The following is a 20777-nucleotide window of genomic DNA, read 5'->3' on the forward strand; positions in this document are numbered from 1 at the left end:
ATACAACATGCATGATCTATAATTTTGCATGAATAACTGCAATCTGCTCTTCTGTCTCCCATTACTTTAATTTTGAATGACTTAAAGATCAAATGCCTAGCCAATTTTAGATTTTTTTCTTCTTGAGTAATTTATCACACAATACCTCTCAGTCCTTGTACTTTTTTTCACATTAAAGTCTTTAGAAGTAGGCTATGCAAAATTAAATAAAAACTCTAGTGATAGCAAATTTGAAAATGGCTTCTGTCATCAGCTTCTCTGAATTTTAAGTCATAAGTTACTTGATCTCCCCCCAAAAAGATATCTTTTTTGCCCTTCAGAATACAGTTTCAAAGCCTTCAGCTTCTTTAACCTTTAATCAGATCCCAAACTATGCTCTTTAACACAAGGAACACCATATTTGCACTACCTCTAGCCAACTTTTCTCGCCTTTTGTGAAAAGGCTTAACATTTTATTTTTCAGCAGTTATATTTATCACCATTATTTCGTACTCTAGAAGAAGCCTGGAATAATTCTGTAAATATGTGAGTAATTTAAAAAAAACATTTTAATGTTACATTAAAAGATATTTAAATATAAATTAAATTCCTACACCTTGTATATACAAAAATGCACAACTATTGAATAAAATGTTAATAATTAAAAGCAATTTATTTTCAGAGACACTTAGCTGCTATTTTATTTTCAGTAGCTGAAAGAAACAACTCAAAGCTATTTTTAAAATTATCTCCTAATGTATTAAAAAAAAAAAATACAGCAGACACCCACCTAAAGCTAGAACTTTCTTTTCAGCAAAGTGTGTATGTCTCAACCTGTTCTACACTGCAGAACTGTTGCTGGGGTTATAAAAGTACCATAATCCAAATCTAAAATAAAGATACCAAACACTTTGCATAAAGGTGATAGAAGTCCAATGGTTGCTGAAACTTGTATTTATATTTCCAGAAAAAAAAAAGCCAACTTTCACAGTTATAATGACAGATTCATATTTGCAGAGAAGTACAGAAAAACGTAGATTTACCTCCAACTGCAATATTTAAAACCTGCACGGAGTTTTATAATCCTGTACAAGTGTACACCAGATAAATCAACAAATATGGCTATACACAATCTCCAATTAAAACTAAAGTTCTTAGTATTTACCTCTTGCTCTACTACAGTGACTTTTTATACCTCTGGAATTACAATTTTACCCTTAAATTGATAATTGCTGAATGCGAGCCAACGCAAAACAAACATCAGGCATTCCATTTAAACTTGCATTTTTAGAAAGTCTTGCAATAGGTGTTGTACAACTTCTAAATTATTAACCATCGAAACAATGATAAAAATGCTATGTAAACAGAAACGACTGCAAGCTCCCTGAAAAACGCACAAACTGAATACTAAAAACAAAACTGACACCCAATAAATGCTTTTTAAAAGCTTTTAATGTCACACACAAACCCATTTGTTTCTTTATCATGTAATTCTTATTTAAGTAACTGCCTCTTCTTCTCATAGTTTCGCCAAAATCACAACTGTAGTATTTTGCCAACTTTAAACTGTAGACTTGGCATGACCGAGCTTTGTTTTTTTTAAGCTTGTAAGTTTTTGCATTGCAGTTTTAATTGCAAAATCATATTGCACGTAATTCTTAAGAGTTTTCTTTAAAGTTCTGCACCTGAACTGCTGTTTTTCAAGTGAAGTAAATTTCTATCTATTGTTTCAGTAAAGTACTGAGCTGTCTCATCCGCAGCCTGTTTTTTCTTACTGGTTTAGAAAGAGTTAAAAGCCAACACCCCACAAAAAAACCACCAAGTTTTATTTTTAAGAGAAAAGGACATGGCGTCTTTGTTCTTACAAACTACGAAAACATATCCCCATCTGAGCAGCAATGGGCAACAAATGCTCTTTAAACAGATTCGGGCTTGGGGCGAAACATTTAACTGATGATGTAGTACAGTCTTCACCTCTCCCCCCCTCCCCTTACTGCTGCATTGGAGTTATAAGCTGGTTTGCAGATGCCCCCCTTCCATGCTGCACTGGAGGGGAACAGGTCTGCAGCCCCCCCTCTCCTCACTGCTGCACTGGGGAACCCGTCCGCAGCTGCCCCCCATCCTCCGTGCTGCATTGGGGGACGGGGTGTACGGAGACCCCTCGGTGCTGCATGGGGGGGGGGGGGGGGGGAGCGCTCTGCAGCCCGGGAACCGACGAGTGTCACCGGGGCGGTCGCCAAGCTGGGCTCCCTCTGCGGTACCCCTTCTCCCGCCGCTCCCTCCCCAAACCGCGCGGCTGCCCCCTTACCCGAAAGGGGCCACGGAGACGAAGGGGGGTCCCCAAGGCTCCCCTCAGCGAGCGGCGAGGGGGGGCAGGGAGAGGCAGGCGCCCCCTCCCCCTCCCGGCTCCAAGGACATTTTGTTTTTCCTCCCAAGGACAAAGGACAATGAGAAGCGAGCAGACTCAGGCACTTACCCGGCGAAGAGCAGCCCGTCGGCAGGCAACGGGGGCCCTGAGGACGGGGCGCTGCTCCCCTCCTCGCCCTGCCCGCGGCGAAGGACGGCCCCGCGCCCGCCCGGCGAGGGAAGAGGCGCGGGCAGGGCTCCGGAGCCCGGCGCCATTACCCTCCACCCGTCGGCAGCCCCGCACGGCAGCCCGGCTCGCCGCCCTCCGTCGCCCCGGAACCCCCAGAGTGCCGGGCCCGACTTGGCCTCCGAGACCGGCACCCGGAGCGCTCGCCGGGCCTCCCCGCTCCGAGCCAAGGGGAAAGCGCCCGGGAGCCCGGCTGCAGCTGCGGCTGCTTCCCCGGCCATCTTGTGCCGTGTGTGTGAGAGAGTCTCTCCGTCTCCTCTCAACTCCTTCCTCCCCTCCCCCCCGCACAACATGGCCGCCCGCTCACTACTCACTGCGGCGAGGAAGGGGCGGGCCCGCGCCCCTGCCCCCTACCTACGGCGCGCAGCGCAGCGCCCCCCCCCCCCCCGCCCCCAGCTCCGCACCGCACCGCCCTCGGCTGCGCGCGCCGCTCTCCATTGGCCGCGCCGCGCCCTCCCCGCCAGGCCCGAGCGCGCGCACCGCTTCCATTGGCCGCGCCGCGCCCTCCTTCGACCTCCCCACCCCGGGCCCGCGCGCACGGCGGCCGCGGCCTCCCATTGGCCGCGCTCCCCGCCTCAGCGCCCGCCGCCGAGCATTGGCGAGCGGCGCCGGCCGCTCCCCATTGGCTCCTGCTCGCCTCCTCGCGCCCCCGCCCCGCCCGCCACGGGCTCGCGCCCCGTCCGCACGAGCCTCCCCTCAGGGGGAGGAGGGCGGCGGGCAGCTGGCGCGGAGCGCCCGCCCCGCCGGCGGCCCTGGGCCCTGCTGCCGCCCCCCTCCCCAGGCCCACCTGGCCGGGGGCGTCCCCAGCTCCACCCCGCCTCGTTTCAGCCTTGACCCCGCTGGGTCTGGGCGCCGCCTTCCCTTCTAGCCCAGGCTTCGGAAATCTCTTCGTACCTCAGCCTGCCCAAGGCGCTCCTCGCCAACCCGCACCGAGCTACGGTGAGGTTCAGCCCCCCGCACTTGGCCTGTAAGAACCCCTCGCTTAACGGCCCAGCTTGCTATGGCACCCTCTGCTGCCATTCCCACAAAAAGCACCTCTGTTCTCATGAGCCCTTGCCGTTGATAGGTGGCAGCCCGGCTTGGGCCCTGGCCCGGGCACCGGCCCCAATTCACCACAAAAAATGGTGCCACAAACACTTGGCTCACTCGACCCGAGTACAGCCAACTGCCGTGGGCTTCCTCCGCGTTGTACACGCTCAACCTGCTACTAAGCCCTGCTGCTGGAAAGAGCCAGAGCGACGGCATCACCTGCCCTTCTGCAGCGTCAATCCCAGTCCTCATTAGTACATCTCAAAAACACCAGACACCCAAATAAAACTAGGTATCCTACTTTTTTTAGCCAACACCATAGAAACTGCCTCGTATGCCAACCTCACCAGGACACTGTCTCCTATTTTGACTACTGCCATGGAAACCGCTTCAGATACCAGTATGATAGAAGAGCATCCCCCTCATTCTTGGTCACTGTCATACATGCCTGTCCCCTGCCAGTCAGTTATGATGTTCCTCTGCAAGAGGCACACCCAATAAACAAGACAGAACAGCATAATTAGTATTTACATACTTCAGCAGCCACTTTGAATGATATGCATGCCTTTCTCCTATTTGCACAGCTTGCTCCATTAATAGCAGAGAGAAAGGTGTCTCATTCCTTTTTTGTACTAATAATGTGGGTAGTTATGGCAGCGATTAAACCAACAACGCTCAAAAAGATTATGGAAGGTCTGAGGAGCTAGTCTGGCACTTGAAATCATGTAGCTGGACTTCATCAGTGATCTCCCGAGCTGGGTCCTGGAAAAGCCAGAAGTAGCTGGTAAGCTGAAAAGAATCACTCACAAATGTCCCTAAGGAGAAATTATTTTGACCCGAGAGATGTATTTGCTTTCAAAATATAGAAAAAAGCCAGGCCTCCTTGTATAGGGTAGCAGGGGAGGAACACACAAATCTACTGGCTTGTAGACAGTGGTGATAAGGTGGTTACCATCTTCAAAGAAGGGATGGTGGTGGCCTGCATAAAGGTACTACAGCATGGGAGCCTCCAGCCAAGGAATCAATGGTGGAGCAAAACAGCAAATACCGCTTCTCACTGGAAAAGGGCAAAAGGCCTTTTTTTTTTTTTTTCTCCACAAGAATAAGAATGGAAGTTCTGGTCTACAGAGACTATGGAGAGCAGGAAGCCTGTTCTGCAACTTCATTCCCATTCAGATTCTTGCAAAGGCTAATATTCTTGCTCTCAGTGGAGCTACTCGCGTGTAACTGTATGTAAAGGTGTTTGCATGGACAGAACCCAGATGCTGTCCTCCTTGGAAAACTACCAACAGTGAAGAAAGGGGAAAGGCAGCCAAGAATAAGGCAGGAACTAGATAAAAGTAGGGCACAGCAAAAGCACTTCAACTTATGTCAGCATTTTCAGCCAACACTGCAAGGTATGACTTTACAGCAAGGACCAAGATTAGAAGTTTAGTGTACCATTTCCAGCCTTTCTACTGTTTCTTCCCAGAATACGAGTACATTTCTAGAAAAATATATAGAGTATGATCACTTGTAATAACCACATGAAAGGAAGAAAAGAGATCAGGCATTCAAGACTTAATTGCACTTTGTAATAGTGTGATTATAGCCAGAAGAGTAAGATTGTAACTGAACAAGACCTAACCTGTATGCTCAAACTGTTATCTGATTTTCTCTATCTATACCAGACTGTCTAGTATAATAGACTATTCTTCTTTAAAAAAAATTATTCATGTATATTTACAGATAGAAATGTTTTTGAAAGTCACTTGCTGTATTGCTGCTACATGTAACCAAAATATTACTGGAAGTCTAATATCATCATTAAATATATTCAATGCTGCTTTTTTGCTTCCTGGCCACCAAGGCCTAAAGCAGCTCCAAAAAAGCTTACACAAGTATTCATTCCCTCTTCTGTTTCTTGGCTTCAAGAGAGTTGTATGTATGTGAACATAAGTACAGTCACTCTCTCCAGAGCCACAGCACTTGTCTGACAACTTTGCTGTTCATGTACTGATAACAGTCTATCTGTTTGCATTCTTCTTTCCTAATGAAACAGTAGAACAGCACTAGTCTCCTTTTTCACATTTTTATCTCCCATGGTCGGCTCTGTATAATCACAAAATTCTCATTCCTACTGCCTCTGCAGTCACCCCATTTTTTCCCCTTCTAAATTCAGCATTTCTACACAAATGTAAATTCCTCCATATGGTTTTTTTCTTCTCTTTTAGATTACATGCTTTCTTGCTTTGTGTATCATCAGACCAAACACTTCAGCCATGTTTTACGAACGACATGTCTGATAATAATGAGACAACTTAATATTTCCATTACTAATTTGGGAACTATTTTCTGAGACTGCATCTGCGGCTAGAATTCCAGATGGAGGCACACAACCTCACTTTCTGGTACTCACCCAAACTATTTTCTTCTACAACCTTTTTTCCTTCCCCCCAGCTCCCATGCAGATTGTTGTTATCCCTTAGGGAAAACATGCAAAAGCACACTAATTTCGCAGGGCAGTGTCCCCTCCCTGCCTGCCCCAACATGCCCTTTGTACCAGAGGATACCAAAAGATTGGTGAAGAAGCTTGTTCTTTGTGATACATGAGGTGCAAATGTAGCATACAGCTCTTTGAAGACATGAATATAATGGGAAGGCCAGAGATCTGACACCGATATTTGACAAAATGGTTAAGTATTGCATCTGCCTTTTGAAGTGGAAAACAGGAGTCTAAACAAGATTGAGATGTGTTAACGTCACCGAACTTTTCTTCAACCAAAACTCTATCACTTTTCAGGAGAAATCAATAACAATTTTCTAGGCCCTAAACCAAACATAATAGTTTGGATTATTTTGATAGAGAATATGCAAACAGGATATCAGATGCCCTTTGAACACAGCAAGCTGTTTTGTGGTAGGCATTTAACTTCCTGCAAACTGGGTGTTCACAGAAATTGTCGCTTTGTCCTGAATAAAGTATAGTCCTATTTTCTGGTTTTGTATGTAACCTGTAATATCTTACTAAAACAATCAATCTGCTTTTTTTTTTTCCCTTGTGTTTCCTTCCTCAGTAATTCACTATTAAAATCACAATAATTGTCCAGGCAGATACAAATTACCTTCTATCACACTTCTGAAAACCTAGGATTTTGGAGCAGCATGCACAAAGATGCTGTAAGAGTATGGCTATGCCTGCACTGCTGTCATCTGTGGGCTTCTCATAGCAGTGACAGAGTAACATCGACAGAAATGTAAATAAAGACAAAGTTCTTCTAAGCATGGAACCAACTTCCCTGTGTGACTGGTGAAGATGTTCATGGTACATTGATCCTAGCTAAAGCTTTTTGCTACTGTCACAAGACAAGCAATAACACCAGCAGCAAGGATAAAAACCAACTCTAGCAATCAGCTTGTGCTATTCATTCTGCTCTGAGTCTGGAACTGGAATTCAAATCCAGACTTTTGTTCCAGCCTGTAATGAATAATTGCAAACACATCTACACACATAGAGAGAACTTTTACATACGGCCTTTTTGTTTCTAGGATTTAACACTGAAAACTAAGATTATGTTAATATGGTGGTTTTGCTAGCACTTTTATGGTGCTCATGTTTAGAATGATGAACCTTGTGAGCAGAAAGAAAAAGATTTATTACCATGAATAATTAGAAACAAATTCTTATCAGTGTCATAAACACATGGTAAAGAAAAAAATCTTTCAGTCTGCTAAGCCAAATTCCAGTGCTTTTTCGGTTTATTCAAAATGAAGTGATTTTAACCAAGATTCAGCTCTTTTATTCCTGTTTTCAAAGAAAAATAAGTTATCAATAAAATGTATAAAGACGTAATGGAAGTGAGAAATGGAACCAATATCTTTTGTGGGTTTTAAGTGTCTTTCCTAAGCAAATTTTTAACTTGCTGGTCACAATGCATGAAAGAATCAGTATTGTTTCTGTACACATGATCTTGTGGCCTGAGCTCAAATTGTAGATCTAAGAGCTCCTGAACAACCTACCCACCTTGCTATTTCAGTTTTGCATGAGTTCCTGTATACAATAAGGCAAATAAAAGACCAGTAACTGTTGTCTAGTGAGAGGATTCATTATTGTGCTTTATATTAACTTGACTTGAGAAATCAAGTCCACTTTTCTTAAAGAGGTTTGAAACTTGAAGATCTTTGTTATTATCAGAGATCATCTTCAAATTATCCCTTGTTGCCATCTTAACTATAAGAAATAGTAACCATCTCAGTCAAGGTACTTATGCTGTATTTGGTCAACACTTAGCATACAGCGATTGCCTTAAATGCCAATCTTAGAGGTATAAGAAAAGCGGGAAAGATACAGTAGCACTTATTTTGATGAAATCTTATGACAGTTTAAAACTCTAGATTGTTTTGAACTTAAAGAACTTGGGTGATTTTTTAATAATATGTTTAATTGCTTCTTAAAGTAAGCCACTGGAGCTTGGAAGAACAAAGCTGTTTCTTTACCCCTTTTTCTTCACCCCTGCTACTTGTACAAAACAATCTTTTTTTTTTTTTTTTTTAAGGTCAGCTTTTAGGTAACAAACTACTCTGCTTAGCTTGGCAAACTTTTATAAGACGGCTGGGACACAGTAGAAAAAATTAACGACTGACCATTTTGCCTGTACTTACTTAGACACTAGAATTTATACAAGTGCTAACAAGCGATTATATGTCTCCTTACACGAAAAAGAATGATGCAACTTTACTTATTACTGAAATCACCTTTGAAAGCAAATCAGAAACTAATATGCACCTTCCCAGGAACTTTTAATACCTATAGGTACAGCATGCACATTGTGTGACTTGACTTACACACTTTAACTCCTCTGTACTGATGAAGTTTGCTGCTTGGAAACTTGCAGGACTGGAAACATGCAAGGATTAGAAATATTGGTAAGGTTTTAAATCCCTTTAAAAGGTAGAAGCTGCAAACAGCTTGCTTTATCTTACCCTTCTGGCTCTAAGTACGGTCTGTGGAACCATAGGAGCATTCTGCTGAGCTGGGAGATGGTCATCATTTTATCAAGAGCCTGTAAAAAAAAAAAAAAAAAGAGAGAGAGAGAGAGAAGCATTGGCAAGGTTGAGAGCACTATACCTGATCTTACGTTTCAAAATAAATATATTGTTCTCCCATTTTCCAATATATCACACAATTGTTACAGAGAGTCAGAAAAGAACAGTTTATAACTTTTAATCAGAATCTTCAGAATATTTGGATTTTAAACATAGCCGTGAAATAATACATTTTTAGACGATCTAGACAATGAAATTAATAATAATTTAGGGGTTGTTTTAAACTTAGATAATTTGAAATTCTAGCATGATTACTTCCTTGTGCAGATTTAAAGTTCATTTTCCAAAGGCATTCATCTGTCCATCCTTGAAATTTATTTGCTGCAAACATGAGCCAGTAAAGCTTGATTGCTCAAGTATTTGAGGAGTATGATCAGAAAAGGGAACACAGACTTAGCACAAATATGTGTTTACACATCAAAATCAAGGACAAAAAATACCCCAACTGTAAGCTCTATTTTTTTTTTTTTTTTTCCCCCCACTAACTCTCCATTTGAGTTCTAGTGGAGACTTTGGAAAGTTTAGATGACAAGAATAACAAGTATACTTTCTCGGTAAATCTCCTTGGAAGATTGGAGGCAAAGGGCTTCATACTAGCCTTGCAAACATGATGAATTTCACTCAAATTGAACAAGATGAATTACAGCTACTCTAGAATGAAAAGAAAAACAACCCAGGCCTCCAAAACCACAAGTATAGAACTGGGATTTTTATTTCAAGCAAATTTCAAGCCTGTTTCCATAACGATCTTCATTCTTGTCTCTTGTGTGCAGGTAGCACCGTAGGGCGTTTTATTGATTGCTATATAATTGTTGACAAAATGATGCATTATTCAGCAAATTGCCACATGCAGTGAAAAGAAGCCAGCCTTTTTTCTGAAATCTTACAAGCATATACTTTATTTTATAGACAGTCTGACGAAGCACTGAATCACCCTCTTGTAATGTACCATATACATAAAAGAGAAGACCCCTTATATTCGTAGTTCAAAACAAACTTTTTCATATTTGTCAATACTTGTTAGATGTGGGGTCCAATCAATTTTTGATATAGTGATACTTATATCAGGGACACACTTGGATTAGAATGTCACCTGAAGAGAAATAGCTTCTGTGTCAGACTGATGTTTCCCATGAGCTTTTATATTTTCTTTCTACAGTCGATTCACTATAAACTGGCTCCGGCCAGAGCTTTATCCAGCTAGGAGAGCTCATCAGCCTAGGGACTGGAGCAGTTTTGTGCATGTCAGGCATGTCATCCATCTAAACTCCAGAATTACCAGGTTTAACTGTTGCAGGCAACAGATTTGCATGCTGAAACAAATACTCTTTCTCTCTGACCAAGCCATTAATGGTGATAATCTTGTCTCAGCTTGAAATCATTCACAGTGTAATTTTTTTTATATATATATTTAGTCAAAGATTAGTGTTAGAAGGTGAGCTGGTGAGAAAATGTAAGCAGCCCAAGAAAACACTGTTGGTACAGTCCTGTCGCAAAATGAGGTCAATGGCTTTTTGTACAATTAAAGCAGCAGAGGGAATGAAACACATCTTGAGTGAGACATCCACAGCACTTCATCGCTGTCTGAAAAATCTGACTGCAACTTCCATTGCAATTTCACCCCATGGAAGACCTGAACAAGGTTCTATGCACCCAAAACGTGACTTGTTTTCTCCAGGATTTAATAGTGGATTTATCAAGAAGCTATTACCTCTCTCTACAAATGTATCTTATTTTAAGGTCTTAGAAACATTTAATTTAATGACAAAAGCTGAGATTTTTATGTCATCTTGTTACTCCAGACACATGGGTCTTAAGTTACGTGCCTGTGCCTTTAATTCAGCACTGAGTAATTACATTTAGGTCAGTGGAATCACTCCAGGTTTTCTTGGTGTGTCTAAACCGAATGTTGTCCTAAGGATTTAGAAGCATATGAAGCGAATTTAGGAATGAACATGTATGTCAGTACTTGGAAAATGTAACTGAAATGAACTAACCCAGTCCATAGGAAGGAAAGAGAACATAAAAGCAGAGGTGTAAATTTCAAAAGTAAGAGCAAGCATGTAGTTTTGCACATGCAGGTATAATTGCATCACCATTCTTTGTATTTTCCCCAACATTTCTTTTTCTTGCCTATTTCATTAATAATGGCAAAAGGAATAATACAAATTAAATTGTGCTAAGTACTTCACCTCTTATTCATCTCCTTCAGCATACCTTTAAAACCTTTCCATAAAACAGAATATTGACTATCAAGAGACAAAATGTTAGATTTAAGTAGAAGCAAATAGGTCAAAATAAAATGCATTTAATTGGGAAACTATCTAAAATTTTCTTGTAACAAGACACACGTTACTGGTACTAAGCAGTACATTTGAACACTCTGACCTAGTGTATAAGATAAAGGAGATCATAGAAGACTTTGGAGGAAAAAGATGTATGGGGAACACAAGTTTGTATGTGTAGGGGATAAAGACAAATGCTTGAATAATTTAGAATCATAACACGAACAAAAGTGAAACACTGGGACTTTAATAGCTGCCTTTTTTTCTTCAACTCCAATTATTAAGATATTGTGCTCCTGGCTAGCATATCAGGTGCTGATAGTGAATATTCTGGGACAGTACTTTTGCTGCATGAACGAAAACAGTTCTGTTCAAAAGATTAATAAAGGATTATCTTTTATATATATATATATATATACACACACACACTCTCTAAAGATAATGAAAAATGAAGTTGAAATCTACTCAAATGATGTTAATAAAATGGAATTAAGTTTAGGAGAAAATATAACCTAATTAAGAGGTTCAGAAAGGCACATTAGTATATGCTGGAAAAGTAATTTTTATATATGAAAGCTATTTTATGCTTTATATTATCATTATAATACACAGTCTTACACGAACAAATCAAAGATGTGCGTGAGCTTCATACTAGAGCTCTGTGCTAGATGTATTGCTGGTCATTGCTGCACGCTACATTCAAGTTACAGTTGACCTGTAACCTTAGCAGAGTACAAAAGGGCAATCAAGAAAATAATGATCTTGAGGTGGCAAAAAAGTTTCTTTACATTGCTTTTCTGTAATGAAGGAATCACCCTCTCAGAGAAATCTTTGCAGGTGACAGGCTTGAAAAGGAGACACTCTTTTGGACCCAGAGCAAGGAGATCAAAGACCTTGCAAAATTCAACTGCGACTAACATGGAGGAACCTGACTTACTCTTGGCTTTAAATATGACTAATACTTTTTGCAGTCCTAGTTTGGATTTGAATATCATGGCTAGAAGTTATCAAGTCTTTTGTGAGCAGCTGAAATAACAAGGCCTGCTTTCCTGATAGTCGGCAGTTGCACACCCAACTAGCACTGCATTGCAGAAGCATCCCCGCTCTGCCATATTCAGGCAGAGGCTGGGATACTTCTGAGCTATACGTTACTGACCAGTCAACTGGCACATAGATACTGATTGCTTGGTCAGCAAGGAAAGCAGAAGAGATAGCCTTTGCACTCATTTTGTAGTTCATTCTTTAGCAGAAGCACTAATTTGCCTCTGTAACTCGCAGCCTCCCCCAAAGTACAGAAACTCTGGAACTGAAATTTGTTGAAACTGAACATCAGATCAAAAGCTCAAGGCCTCTAACAGCATGATTTCATAAGCCCTGCCTCCTTAAGAAGCCAGGATAAAAATACAGCTACATGAAAAATAAATGAACAGCTTTTCCTGACTCTGAAACCAGAAAATAATGACACGAAACCAAAATCAAATGCAATAATATCAGTTGTATTCCCAAATGCCAGCATTAATGCTCCCTCTCCCAGCTCCCAGAGACTTGTTAAACAAATAAGCCTTATAATGTATTTTGCAATTGAAAGATCCCGGAGTGGAAAAAGTAAACTCTAACACCAAAGACCCTTAGCAAAAATGCTGTTCCTTGCTCTAAGAGTTTTGCACTGAAGGACATTCAGTCAGACCTCGCTCCTGCCACAGTCAGTATTTTCTCTTGTGATCAAATGAGCAGTTCTGCAGCACTGGCGGTAGTCAGAGATTTCAGATCAAAACTAATATCTCAATACCTGGAGGTCAAGTCAGCCTATGCAAGTAAAAAAGGGCCAGTATCGCGTGTGCACAGACCAGTCAGGCATATTTTTATACTAGAAACAGATACTCCATTCAAAACATACCTGATGTACTACATTTTCCCTGAACGCCTCAGCTATGCCTCTGCAATGCTGGGTGCGCAGCCATGTTATCATCCTGGTTATCCTCGCTATGGGCTTGGCGGCATTTTTGGAACCATGTTACACCTCTAGAATTTTTTAAGTCTCCTGGAGAGAGACCTGATTTTGGTTGCACACTGTGATTCCCTCAGGAGAACTTTTCCCCTTTTTCCTTGTTTTTGTTACTTGTTATTACTTTTTTACTTTAAGTTTAAAAGTGAAAGCCTTTGGACTGAAAGAGGGTGAAGGTGGAACGAAAAAGCCTCTTGATTAAAACCAAGGAGAAAAACCTTACAATACAAACTCCTATGAACACAACATGTCTCCTCCTGCTGCATTAATGCTGCTTCACGAAATGGCGACTGCCTCTGTAGACAGCTGCCTAAAAACACACGCCTCCTTGCAGGAAAGCAGAAATGCAACTTTTTTTTTTTTTTCTTCCAGCTTTCATTTTTCTCTCTTTACATTCAGTCCCTCCAGGACTCCCGAGAGCCCTCCGCAAAGCTGTAATCTAACAAACAGAGAAGCGACAGGGAGTGCATAGAGCCCTCCTTGTGCACAGACCAGCCTTCCCCATCTGCCTTCAGCTTGTGGAAAACACCCGGGACTCTTCCCCACACTGGCGTGGGATGAGTGGGTGCACGCAGGCTGGGCTGGTAAGCGGGGCTCTGGACTCAGCGCCCTGTGCAGTGCAAATAAATTTGCTGATTCAGCCAGTATCACCGCAATCTTGTGTTTCCAGAATTTTCTCCCTCCGCTTCCCAAATATAAAGGGACTTTTGTGCTAAATACCGAGCTGGAGCACTGACGGGCTCCGTGTAGGGCGCCATGTGGTATTTGGTTTCTCGCTACAGTACATGTTTTTATAATGATGGGGGAAGGGAAGGAAGGGAGCTGCTCTTACCAGCATGCCAATAATCTGTTGCAAAGGACTGGAGCTCTCAGAGCCAATTAGTCCTGAAGTTAACCATTTAACTGCTGAAAAAACTCAAGTCTCAGGCACAGACTCAGCAAGATTAGGGACAGAGAAGAATGTGTGGATACCCGGGGCATTGAGCTCAGTGCAGATTTGTTCACAGATGCATTTTTCTGCATTTTAGTACTAAATACTTTTGATACACAAACTGACCGCTGAAACTCCCTTAGGTCACAGCACACAAAGGTGGGACAGCTATATCCAGAACACATATACTGGACAATTTAAATAAAAGACAGATGTGTTTCAGGGTCTGTGCCAGCCTGCGGTGGAACCATGAAAGCCATCCACAGGACCTGCATTTCCAATACAGATTTCAGGTGGGTACAAGTCCCTGCCATGGGCAAACCCATGCTGCCCACCGTGGGGTGGGAAGAGTCAGGGTGCTGCACTGGCAGGTGAGACCCAGCACCATCTCCCAGCAAGGCTGCTGCATATGGAAAAACTCCATAAGGTGGGGCAAGCTCTGAAAAAACAATGGCATAGTCTGTCTCCCTCTAAATGTGTATGTCTCCATCATCCCCAGGCTGTGCTCAGACACAGAGACATACTTTGGACCTCCCTGCACCAGTCTTGTTTTTCTAACCCCTTAACTGCATTAGAACAAGACCAAAAAAAAAGTTCTTTTTATGTTCTGCAGTTTAATTTGTCATAAACTTTTAATGCCTGAGGCAGAGTAGCTCATGGCCTGCTTTGTGCTGCTGAACAAGCCAGGAAAGATGATGTACAGGGAATTCCCAGCCTCAGTCTTTTTCTCCAGGGGCAAGTCTGAACATGGCCAGAGAGTACAGGCAAATTAGTCCTAATGCAGAGCAGCAGCGACATGCTCCCACTTGACCCGTCAGGTCAGTAAACCTATTTTTGTGCTCTTTTTTTATTCCATGATGCACCAGCAAATATTGGATCAGACTCCCAGGGATGCCAGGAAGAGCAGCAGTTTGCACAGCACAATGAAGTGCCCTGACATACCAAAAGCAGGCTCTCCATCCCAGCTCATCAGCCCTAGCAAGAAGCAGAGTTTATTTGCTTGGAAGGGGCCATACTAGCGTTGCAGATCTGCTACCAGTCCAAGCAAGCGCTGCAGTGTATGTGAAAGGCATATTCCTACACCACTAGCCTCCCTAATGGGTGAAAATGAAGTCAAATCTCCCTGCTTGCCAGCGAGAAGGCCCAGCGCATGTGGAAGTTGCTTGCTGCTCCCATTGAAGGGCCACAGCAAGGCTGGCACCATAATGCATCTCACTTTCAAGCTCCAGGAAGAATTCTGACTACATTAAAGTATAACTTTACATTCAAATTAAAAACACTGTAGAGGTGGGAAAATGCATCGCTAAGAAAATAGCAGATTATTTAAGCATGTGAGCTGCCAGAGCTCTGGCAATACAAGAGCTCTCTTATTCCTGTTGCCTCCCACAGCTGCATTCACTAAATATATCCTGGGCAGAGAACTGCATTTCTCCACCCCTTTCTCAGCCCAATCAGGTTTGCACAAACACCACCAGGCTCCCTTGGGACACACAGTCAGGCAGCAGCAATGCCCTAGTTACAGGCATCATGAAGGACAGAAGAGACTAATAACGTCTGCAACAGGGTGAAATTGTTACATCCACAGGTTATTTTGAGAGGGAGTGCATGTAGCTGATCGATATTTAACTGTTAAAAACAGGCTGGTTTGTTCTCCATAAAGATACACCCCATTTGTACATCAGGATAGATTACTGGAAGTTATTGCCATCAGATGATTTTCAATAGCTTGTGGAAAAAAAGAACTGGTGAACTCAGAGCAAATTCAAGCAGAAGAAGAATGGCCACCTCTATTAAAAAAAAAAAAAATTCAGCTCGTGGCAGATTTAGAGGTGAGCAGTGGTCTTCAGGGACTGGCTGGCCCACAGAGAGCAATCCCAATTTTACCTTCCATCAAGTCAAGGCTCTGGGGCATATTGTCTGATCATTTATCTGCCTTGGGGGGGGGGGGGGAACCCCAAACCAAAACAACAATTTCGACAGGGCCAAGGTGCTTCCCCCATGATCTCCATTCTGCTCTCCACATCTCCTATCCTCACCTTGCATCTTTTACTTACAAGGACACATATTCTTTGGCCCTGCACAATGGAGCCTTGGTCCCAACTGCAGCCTTAAAACACTGCTGCAATCACAGCAACAAAGAAGAGGAAGAACTACACCTTCTGATATAGTTAATTCTATAGTGGATCAAATTCCAGGAGAAAAAGAGTCATCTTGATGGCTTTCAAGCTGTGAGCCAGCAGGGATTTTGACCCCCCCAGTCCCTGCTTCTTCCCTTCCTCACAGTTCCCTATTTCTTCAACACCTCCAGCTCCTCTAGCAACAAAGCAAATTTGACAGAATCTGGTCAATTTTTTTTTCAAGCTTTCTCATTTTAAGAAGTCAGTGGGAGCAGACTATATCTTGCAATCGAACCTCACAGGAGGGAGAATTAAATATCTCATGCATGACCTTAATCCGTAGGATTTTGTAGATAGTTTTTCTTGTAATCTCAATACTCGGAGCTTATCATGCATTCAAATCATATCTGTAGCCATACAACATTTTGCAACAAGAGGAACCCAAATTCATTTTGATATAATTATGCAGTCACTTGAGTCACATGCTTGCTGTGGAATAAATACAAATACTGAGCTTTTGGGAATAACTGGGAATACATCTAAGTGTAAAAAAAAAAAAACCAGGAATGAAAGCTATCTATTATATAAGGAAAAAAGATCAGGTTTAGATGTCAAACTGCAGTAAAGGAAAATAGCACAATGTATGTATGAAGAGTCTTTTAATATCTCCTTTTTTCAATCCACAAAACATAAAAGAAAGAACCTAAACTCAAGCATCCACATAAAGTAAGGACCTTATTTTCAAAGGTAGTAGTATAATTTGAGGTATTTAAAACCTTTGAAATTAGATAATTCATTCACAAAATGGCCACAGGTCCCTAAGCTTAATCAAATAGTTGAAAGCTAGAAAAGCTAGAAAATTGTGCTGTGGATTTTGTGTCTTTCCTATACATTCTTTCCTTCTCTGCTTTTCTTGCCTTCCTGAAAAAAAACCTGTCCTCAAAGACTGTTCTAATTTTGTATTTGGAAATTGCCACTATTTTAATTATCGACTTTGCTGTAGAAGAACTACACCCTGCTGCACAGGTTGTGCTGAAAACGAGCCTTCTGTGCTGGGGACAGAAGTGGGTTTGCCTGCTCTGATTTCATAAGGTCTGCTGGATCCTACGGATTTCTGAGCACACATAGAAAGATGTAGTCTCATCTATGTACTTTTAAGAAGGAAATACAACATGTGAAACCAGATGTTAAGGCTGAGCCACAGAGGAGCCACAGGAGCGAGAGTTACCTTCAACAACTCTGCTGTTCTAAAAGCAAACAAAGGCATAAGAAACTGGGATGGAAGGTTTCATTCCTCAAACAAGGCAGTGACTCACCCACATTCCTAACTGCTCAAACAAGGGAGGCAAACCCTCCTCCTGGCAGACCAGATCCTCCGCCTTTCATTGTGCAGAGCAAATCCCAAGCAAAGGCAAGCTGTGGTGGTGGCACATTGTAGCAGACACAGCACAGGGCCAAATGTGTTTCAGAAAGGGATCCTCCTTCACAAGTGGCTACATTAGCTTGCCTTCTTGGAAAGATTCAAGAGTTCAGAAGTTCTGCTTTTCACATCTCAAAACACAATGAAAAGAAAAAGGGCTACTACTAACAATTGCTTTTCAAGAGCCAAACTCATGTTTTCTAAGATACTGAGGTTTTCTGAAATTGCTAAGAGGCAGTAGTTGGCTTTTTTTTTTTTCTGAAAACAATCCAAGGACAGACAAGTCAAATCAAAAAGTTAACTGAACAAAGTCAGCCAAGCAGGGTGTAAGGTGGATAAAGTGCTGTTTCTAACCATCGAGTTATTCACATGGGAAAATTTGACCTAGACATATGGAAACTCACTGTCCTAAACACCTGCTCAGTCATTCCCAACATACAAGTCAGACTTCACTGATGAAGGACAAGCATGTTCCAGGTGACAGAGAGCATGCAGCCAAACTGCTAAACATGTCCAGCTCCAGCCTTTTTGCGTGGCTCTCCGGGATGTGGGGAGTGCTGTGCAGGTCCCCAGATGGCAGGGACATCCGCTGAGCTGCTGGGTGACAGCAACAGAGCCATCAGCAGCAGGGATGAGGAGGAGGTGGTAGAAAAGCTGGATGTGAGGAAAGAGGACCAAAAAGAAAAGGAGCACAGAAAGCAGAGAACATTGCTAATTTTCAAGAGAAGCTCCAGGAAGCCAACATCTTTAAACTATAAACCTCAGAGAGGTTGCGGTTAGGAGACAAACATTGCCGGGTGATGGGGCTACAGGGAGGGCTGCAGGTAGGGCTATGCCAGTGCCCAGGGAGAGATGCCTCAAAGCCACGATTCAACTGGAGCCCCCCAAGGAGCAAAGCTGGGTAGGCGGTCCCCTCTGTAGCTGTGCCAGGGCTCTGCTAGGTGAGGTTCGTTCATCTGTGTGATGAAGGATGCCAGGTTATGAGCATAAAATTCCCCTCTGGCTTCATACTCCATGAAGCAAAATTAAGGCTGATGCTCAATGTGTTCCACCCTATAGCAAGTTTTTAAATTCTTGGGTTTCTAGTGGTAGCCAGATGCCCCAAAAGGACATGTTGTTCATTCCTCCTGGGGGCCAGCTTCTGGGGGAGCGTGGAGCTGCTGCAGAAAGCAAATAGCAGTGTTACCTAATGGAGAGGATTTATTTGCTTAACAGTTATCAGTGTAGATTTGGCTGCTGGTGTAGGGAGAGTCCTTGAGAACACAGGCTGCTAGCAGAGGAACACAAAGCTGTGTTATTAATGGACACAAATAAAATAAGCTATCCTGGAGCTGAAGCCATGCTCGAGACATCGTGAAAACGCCTGTTGCACTAACACTGCTGCCGTACTTGAAGCCTAGCCCCAGCGAGCAGGGAAAGCACGCAAACCCGATCCTCTATGCCGCTGCAGATTTTGCCGGTGGCATTTGAAATATTTCCGGCATTTCAGACAATCCTCAGAGCACTAGAGCAGAGACTCACCCATCAGGACTCCAGAGCTTACATTAAAAAAAAAAATAAAAAAAATCTGTTTATCAAGTTGCAGAACAACAACTGTCTAGTTTATTAGATGGAAACAACAAAAGCAGAGGGAGATTTTGCTGACATTATTTCTTCCCAATTCAACACGCTGCCTTCATTAAGTGACTATTATGATCAGTGCAACAGCAAACAAAAAACACAAGCTCGTTATAAGACATTTCCTTGTGCAAAGGCAGAGAAACCATCACAGGAGGTGGACCCCAGCATATTATTATTACTGAGTATTTTGGCTGGCTCGTGCTATTTGGAAATCCCAGTTCTGCCAAGCTGCTTGAGAAAAGCAGCGTTTGTCCCCTGCCTTCAGCATGAAAACACAACTCAAATCCCTCCTCGGGAACAAAGGTGCTTCCCAGGAGCCTGGCGTGCTGCCGGCATGCCGAGCGCGTAGCCAAGCAACGGCAGCCAGATCAGGGCCTGCGCCTCACCCGTGATGCTCCAGCCTCCACAAACAATTCATGCCACGTAGACAAGACCACGCAGGGTAATGGAAAATTACTGCAGGCTTTTTCTTAAAGGGCGAGAATCTCCGTTGGCGGAGAAGGTTGGCCCGCATCCCGCTTCCCAGCGCACCCCAGGGTAATTTTTTGTTTCCTGCGAGAAAGGCTGTAGTGCGTCACTAGCACGCTGGGGCATTAATAAAGGCAGATATCATTTGCATGATATTTCAACTGACTGCGGTGATAAAAAATGTAAAGCAGAGAGCTAAGCTGCAGTGGAGGTGGGGAAGAAGAGCTCAGCAGCCAGAGGCAGGAGGTGAACAAGCCATCGGCTGCCTTTCTAAAACTGCTTTCGACACAGCCTCAAACATGGCGACCTTAACGCAGCGCAGTTAATATTAGCCAAGAGCTGATGCCAAAAATCCTCTTGCGCTTGGCAGGCACAATGTTTTAACAACTGCCTGGCAAATTTCTGCCTGCAAGGCTGCAGGAAGAAAATACGCCTTTAAAGAAAGAGCAAACTTACTTTGCCAATTGTTGGACTATTATCAGGGCAACAGCAATTTTTAAAAATTATGGCCATGTTTACCTCCAGTTTCTAGCGTAAAAGAAAACTTAATTCTTAAGAGAGCATTGCACCTACCTAGCTTAAATTACCAAGCTAAAGAGCCACGCAGATAGCTACAGCAGCACCAAACAGCCCATTCAACCTACTGTACTTTTGCCATGTGAAAATCAGAGATTTGCAGACTTACCGGTTGGACAGAGCAATGTCTGCCTGACAGGCACACGGCCACAAGAGCTGCCCAGCAAGAGGGTCACAGCCCTGCTGCACAAACAGCACTCTTTGCAGGGTTCGAAATTAGCTCCTCGTTCCATTACAAGTTTCATTTCATCTCCTCAAGGAGCAGACCACACTGCCTGTTCTTCAGGGCACCTATGGGGAACCAACTGCGACTAGCCTGCAGCAAAAAGAGAAAAGCAACCCTGCTCCTCTTGCTATAACCTTTTTGCTCACTGCATGCACCTGTGGCTCACGATGGCCCTGGTTTAGTTCAAGGCTGCAGCTGTGCTTTCTGCCTTCTCTGCAGCTGCCTGCAATTTAAGGTGTTGCTTGCCAGACTGGTTCTAGGTCAGCTCCTGCAGCAGCATGGCTTCTGCTCTTCCCCATCTTCATGTTTTAATTCATCTTTTCCTATGTATTTTTCTCAGATAAGCACTGGTTAAAATCTCAACCCAAATCTTTTCATGTTGTTGTAGCCCGCAAATGAAAATGAAGCCCCTGCACCGAGTTAGGGGACTTCTTTATAATAGA

The 20777-nt window shown here is 43.1% G+C and overlaps 1 protein-coding gene across 11 annotated transcripts in view; it reads right to left on the minus strand.

The window, feature by feature from the left end:
• Positions 1 to 20534, minus strand: part of CHD2 (chromodomain helicase DNA binding protein 2) — a 91401-nt gene extending 70867 nt beyond the window's left edge. For 8 of the 11 annotated variants that reach the window (XM_052807873.1, XM_052807871.1, XM_052807872.1 and 5 more), the window contains exon 1: positions 2456 to 2887. The gene's annotated coding sequence lies outside the window, so the exon portion shown is untranslated. Of the gene's footprint in view, positions 1 to 769; positions 886 to 2455; positions 2888 to 8563; positions 8644 to 17340; positions 17481 to 20217 lie in introns of those variants that run through there. The other 3 variants (XM_052807869.1, XM_052807870.1, XM_052807866.1) reach the window with 3 other exon arrangements.
• Positions 20535 to 20777: the final 243 nt, after the last annotated feature.

Source organism: Harpia harpyja, chromosome 14 (assembly GCF_026419915.1).
Source record: "Harpia harpyja isolate bHarHar1 chromosome 14, bHarHar1 primary haplotype, whole genome shotgun sequence".
Taxonomy (NCBI): Eukaryota; Metazoa; Chordata; class Aves; order Accipitriformes; family Accipitridae; genus Harpia; species Harpia harpyja.